The 6,864-nt window shown below is 36.1% G+C and overlaps 1 protein-coding gene across 2 annotated transcripts in view; it reads left to right on the top strand.

Annotated features, from left to right (window-relative positions):
* FSIP2 (fibrous sheath interacting protein 2) overlaps nucleotides 1-6,864 on the top strand; it is a 99,297-nt gene that overhangs the window by 66,467 nt on the left and 25,966 nt on the right. The window lies entirely within an intron of this gene.

Here is a 6,864-nt window from a genome sequence, read left to right as displayed (position 1 = left end):
ATTTGGCAAGGCTTAAGTAACAATAAGAGTTTCAAAGTAGAGGACAGTGGACAGCTAAATTGGTCTAGCAGTGGGTTAGGATAGGAAAGGCAGTAGAATATAGCCATTGTGGGGGTAATAGCTTAGGAAAGACCAGATGGGTGGAAGGATTAGAGGTGATGAGGACAAAGAACAAGATTAGAGGCCCTGAGGCATAGTGAAACATGGAATGATAGAGAATTGTGATCAAATAAAAGAATTTCTGGGTCTGGCACATACAAATTTTAATAACTTCTCGGTTGTAAATAATAACATATTTCTTTTGAGAACTGCTTCAGTTGCATCCAAAAAAATTTTTTGCATGCTGTCTCATTGTTTTAATCCTTTTTTAGTGGTTATTTGTTATGATTTTTTAACCACTCATTATTCAGAATGTTGGTACTTAATCTCCACTTAGTCCGATTTTGCTTATGCTCCCATATTAATTACTATTTTATTGTGTTATGTATGTTTCTACCTTTTCATATTTATAATTTTATAATTATATAATGTAATAAATATAATTTCCTTGAATCATAGTACATGATCAGTTGCGAGCATATGAAATAATGATGTGAAATAAGTTATTTAATAATCCCACCCAAAGGACAATAGAAGTCTTTCAAATCTGTTTTCTAACAAATCTTTTCAACTGCTTCCCCATTTGATTTTCTTCTAGATAACTTATCCAGCTCTGACAGTTGTGTTACTAATTTTTCTTTTGCAATTCAGTCAGCTTTTCCTTTAAAGATTTATATGCTATGCTACTTGTTGTGGTTTTGTTCCAAAAAACTGCCGGGGGGGGGGAGGGTTTGAGTTCTTCATTTTTACTCTGCCTTTATGTTTTCAATGTGTTTCTTAAATGCAGCACATTGTCGAGTTTTGTATTCTTCCATTTTCTTTCATTTTTACTAGGAAGTTTAAGCTAGTTATATTTAAGGTTGTTATTGTCAGGGTTTTGCTTTCTGTCATTTAATTCTTTCACAATGATTCTGCCATCCTTTTGCACCTCTTTTAAATTCACATGTGAGCCCTGGGATTAGTTTTGCTTAAATTGATTCTAATCTTTTCCCTCAGATTCCTCTCATTTCATTTCCCTCACTCTGAACCATCTCAAGGTACTCAAATTTATTTTCTTTATATTCTCTTCTTTAAATTCTTTTTCCATCAGTAAAAAAAATACCGTTTTTCTCTGGCATCCATCCCCTGTTAACCTGTTAGCAGATAAAAACAAATAAAACAAATTTCTGTCCAGATCCAAAAAAGTCTCATGCATTCTCAATTTTTCTCCTCTAAAAGGAGGTAAGTAGCATATTCATCTTAATCCTCTGAAATTATGGTTGGTCGTTATATCAATATGAGTCCTATTTCTTTCAGAGTTGTTTGACCTTACGTTATTGTTGTCATTGTATAAATTTTCCTCCTGGGTTTACTCATTTCACTTTGCATCAGTCTTCCCGGATTTCTCTGAATCCATCCCTTATCTCATTTTTTACAACACAATGTATTGCATCAAATTTTATACTGTAAGTTGTTCTGCTATCCCCCAATTGATGGGTACCCTTCAGTTTCCAATTCTTTGCCACATCAAAAAAGAGCTAAATTTTGTACATTTATATTTAGAGTTTGTTTTGCTTAGGAATAATCTCATCCCTTAATCTGTTATTGTTGTTTATTGGTCATATCCAATTCTTCATGACCCCATTTGGAGTTTTCTTGGCAGAGATATTGCAGTAGTTTGCCATTTCCTTCTCCAACTCATTTTACAGATGAGAAAACTGAGGCAAACAGAGCAAAGTGATGTTCGCAGGGTTACACAGCTAGTAAGTGTTTGAGACTGAATTTTAACCTTCACTTCAGATAAAGGAAAAATATGACCTAAAAGTTTGGAAACTGTATCTTCCAAAAGATAACCAGGCAATACAGTAACAAAGGAGGAAAATAAGTACTTTCTTTCCCAATAATATTTAGTACATTTCAAATAATGCTCTTAGCTGTAAGTGAAGAATAGGTAGACAGTCTAGATTTAAACATAGGTCTTCCTGACTCCAGGCCCAGCATCTAACTCATTGCCCTTATCCCTTAAACTATCTTCCCTCTAATTCTCTTTTCTTTTTCCCTCTTATTTCTTTATTGAATGAAACATGTTTCTGAATCCAACTATATGTGTGTATATGTAGTCTTCCATCCTTTGGCCAGGTCAGATAAGTGATGTTCAAGTGTCAGCCACCTTCCCTACTCCCTTTTCCTTGTTTGCATAGGCTTCTATTTGCACATGTTAATTATGAGAGATACATGTCCCTAATCCACCCCTGTACTGTACTTTTCTTTACCTTTTGATTCTTCTAAATTCATCAAGACATAACAAAACCAATCCTAAGGCTTCTGTCTACATTAGACTCCTCCTATGATCCCTGATGATGATCAGATGGGTCACATGTACCATTTTCTCAAATAATAATGTAAGCAATTTATCCTTCTTTAGCCCCTTATGATTGTTCGTCTTTATCTTTTTATATTTTTCTTGACTTGTGTGTTTGTACTTCAGAATTTATACACAGCTCTGGCCTTTCCAATAGGAATACTTGGAAATTCCCTATTTCATGAAAGGTTTTTTCCCCCCTTGTGGGTTATATTCAATTTGGTGGATAGTTATTCTTGACTATACAGCTATATCTTTTGCCTTCTGGAATATTGTAATACAAGCTCTCTACTTCTTTGACTATTAAATTATGTGTGATCCTGTGACTCCCAAGTACTTTGTTTTTGGCTGATTTTGCTTTATTTTTTTCTTTGACCTGAAAGCTTTGGGTTATAACATCTTAGGAAGTTTTCATTTTGGGGTTTCTTTAGGAGGTGATCAGTGGGTTCTTTCTATTTCCACTTTGCTTCCTGGTTCTAAGAGATCCAGGCAGTTTTATTGTAAGATTTCTTAAAATGGTCCAAGATGGAAAGATGGTGGGGAAAAGGCAGGGATTCCCCTGAGCTCTTCCCCAGACCTCTCTAAACAAGTTTAAATAATGCTTCAGATAAATTCTAGAGTAGTAGTAGAACCCACAAAAGGATGGGATAAATCCATCTTCCTGGCCAAGACAACTTAGAAGGTCAGCAGGAAATATCTGTTCTACTGGAGTGAGAGTAGAGTACAGTCCAGCACAGTGCTTACTCCAAAAAACCAGCGGTAGTCTTTAGAGGCTCTGAATCAGTGGCAGCAGTGGTAGTTTCCAGGCCTCTCAATCCACAGGTGATAAGGGGATCAGACAGCTGGTAAGAAGGAGATTACAGGGGTCCCCTTGCTGGAAATAGGAGCAGGACTCTGTCATTTTCCCATATTTAGATCAGAGTTACAGTGCTGGTTCTCTGTTGCAGGATGTGGAGGAGCACTAGCACAGTAGATCTTGCAGTCATATGGGAGCTGGGACCCTGGTTCCAGCTCCAGAGCAGAAAAGAGTGCTTATGGTTGCTCACAAAACCAGAGCACAGCACAGATGTAGTAAACACACCTCTCCCTAGATCATACCACTTTGGAAAAACCAAAAATTTGTGAATCCCCATAATTATTTCTGAAAACAGTTACACACACACACACACACACACACACACACACACACACAGGCAGCTTGAGGCAATGCACCCTCCACTCCAGAAGCAGAGGTCCACTTTAGCATAGAGTGAGAAGTCAAGAAATAGGCTGGGAAAGGAATAAATAGCAAAAAAAAAAAAAGATCCTGACTATAGAAAGCTACTATGGTGACAATGGTGACAGGAAAGATCAAAACTCAAACTCAAAAAAGGACAACAAAGTCAAAATTTCTACATCCAAAGCCTCAAAAAAATTAATTTGTCTAAAGGCATGAAAGAACTCAGAAAGGATTTTAAAAATCAAGTAAGAGTGAAAGGAAAAATTGGGAAGAGAAATGAGTGATGCAAGAAAATCGTGAAAAAAAAAGTCATCAGCTTGGTAAAGGAGGCACCAGAAAATTTTGAAGAAAGTAATAGGCCAAATAAGCACAAAAATCCATGAATAGAAGAATTGCCTTGAAAAGTAGAATTGATCAAATGGAAAAAGATAGAAAAAAAATCACAAGAAGAACTCTTTAAAAATATTTTTTGAATTATATATAGGCATTTGGGGAGGGGTCCCTGGCTTGCAGGTTGTCCCACAATTCCTACATTTTTTCTCTTCAATCTATTTTTGAGGTGAGTTGGTTTTGCTGTGTGATACTTTATATTTTCTTCTAAGTTTTTCAGTCTTTGAACTTTTAAAAAATATTTCTTACTTTTTTCTCTGTAGCCCATTTTAATTTACAGGGAGTTTTTTCTTGGGAAGATTTTGTATCTCATGCCAAGCTGTTAATTCCCTTTCTAATTCTTCTTAGCATTTTCTTTCTCATTATTTTTCCAATTTTTCTTCTTGCATTCTAATTCCATTCATTGAAAAAAAATTTTAAACTTTTTAAAACTCTTCATCTCTTCCAGGAATCCTAGTTGACTTAGCCAAAACAATATTTTTCTCTTGAGATTTTACTTGTAGATGTTTTTGAAGCCATTCTTTTCTTTTAGATTTGTGTCTTGAGCATCCCTATCACCATAATAGCTTTTTATAATAGCTTTTTAAAAATTTGTTCATTCTTCTAGGCCTACTTCAGAACTTGTTAGGGCCAGGTTCTACACACTTCTGAAGGGAATGTCTGGGCTGGTCCTGCAATTGCTTTCTTAGAGAATAGAGCATTTTATTATTCTAGGATCTCTGGACAACTAAAGCCAGGAACCTGCATGTTTTCAGTGCTCCCAAAGTGGTCTGATCAGGGCAAAGTCTGATTGCTTCTGTAAGTTCCTGATATGAATTTGGGTCAAAGTAACAGGCCTGTGGGTTTGTCCTTGTTTGGCACATACAGTAGACTGCCACTGGATTCAATCACTATCAGCTAGCTGAAAAGTTCTGCTGGTTTGGTGCTTCAGAATTTGATCCTTTCTTGGTACACAACCTAGAGTCTCTTACCACTCCTCACCCTAGAATACCATCCCTAGGCCCAATCTTGTCTTTAATATACCCTGGATCTATGACCCTGAACTGGATAGTGAATAACAAAAGTGACAGATGGTACCTGTTCCTACACCAAGCACTGCTAGATCTGGATCCTTCTTTTGCCTTGGTGCCTAACCTCTCCCCGTGCTGGAGTGCTCTGCACTACGTCATTGGTCAGGCCTTGTCCACAGTGTCCTTAGTCTTCTCTGTCTTGCTAGGCTAACCTGAGCTGGAAAAATGGCTTACTGTGATTTTTTTCCCCTTGGATGTTCCGATCAAGATTCTGGGGGACACATTTTCTATTTATGTGGAAATTTTCTAAGGGGTGGGGAGAAAGTTTGCTGCACTTCTTCCTGCTACTCTACCATCTTGGCTTGGCCTCCTCTTTCCTCTCTTTTTTCTTTAAATTTTTAAAATCAGCTAAGGCAGATGCTTTCTTACCCTCCCAGCCCACTCCCAAGCAAGAAGGCAAGAAAAACAAAGCCTATTCCAAATATATATAGTAAATCAAAGCAAACTTCCAAATTGGCAATGTCCAAAAGATATTTGTCTCATTTTGCACTGAGTCCTTCACCTCTCATTCATGTTTCATGATTCATCATTAGCCCTCTGAAATTCTGGTCAGTCATTACACTGATAAGAGTACAGTAATATTCTATTACATTTATATACCATAATTTGTTCATCCATTCCCCAGTTTATGAGTATTCCTTCAGAGGAATACCTTAAAAAGACTCATAAATATTTTTGTGTATCCACAGAATGTGTTTTGCTTAGGGTTAATCCCTCTATCCTCTTAATCTTCCCTCTTCCTAATTCTCCCTTCTCTTTCTCTCCAATTTCTTTTTTTTTAATTCAGGTTTTTTCATTGTCAAATTCTTTCCCCATTCCACCCATTGTGAGAATAAAAATAAAAACTATTATAAGTATGTATAGACATGCAAAAACAAATTCACACATTAGCCATGTTACAAGAAAAAAAATCAAGAAATAGAAGAAAATGTGCTTCAATATGTACTCTAAGTTCATTGATTCTTTTTCTGGAGATATGTTCATGAGTCTTTTGGAATTGTGGTTGATCAACTTCTGTTGATCAAAGTTACTAAATCTTTCAGAGTTGATTACTTTTACAATATTATTGTTCCCGTATAGATTGTTTTCCTCATTCTGCTCAATTTACTTTGTATCAGTTCATACAAGTCTTCCTAGTTTTTTTCTGAAACCATTTCCTTCATCACTTCTTATAGTACAATAGTATTTTGTAATATACAAAATATGTACCTTATTTCATTCATATACTTTAACTTCTTCAACCATTCCCCAATTTACAGGCATGCTCTCAGCTCTTATCACCATCACAAAAAGAGCTGCTATAAATATTTTTGTACATATGGGCTGTTTTTCTCCTCCTTTGATCTCTTTAGCTTATAGACCTAGTGGTAGTATCTGTGGATCAAAATTGTACATCTTACATGTATAATTTAATAGCTTTTGGTTTCCCTCCAATTTCCTTATTAAGTGAAAGATATTTCTGTACCCAGCTATTTGCATCTACATATTCTTCCATATTTTGACCAGCTCAGATGTGAGTGTGGTTCAAGTGTCAACCACTCCCTTCAATCCCCTGCTCCTTATTTGTATAGATATTTACTTGTGCATCCTGATTATATGATATCATTTTCCCCTCCAGCTCTAAATCTGTCATCATCATGATCATTATCATCATCAGTATGCATTTATTTAGTAACTACTATATGTTAGGCACTATGCTAAGCATTAAGGACATGAAGATGCTGTGATATCTAAGGGTCCTCCTT

This window comes from Sarcophilus harrisii, chromosome X (genome assembly GCF_902635505.1).
Source record: "Sarcophilus harrisii chromosome X, mSarHar1.11, whole genome shotgun sequence".
In the NCBI taxonomy this organism is placed as follows: domain Eukaryota; kingdom Metazoa; phylum Chordata; class Mammalia; order Dasyuromorphia; family Dasyuridae; genus Sarcophilus; species Sarcophilus harrisii.
This window is presented reverse-complemented; position numbering and strand designations above follow the sequence as displayed.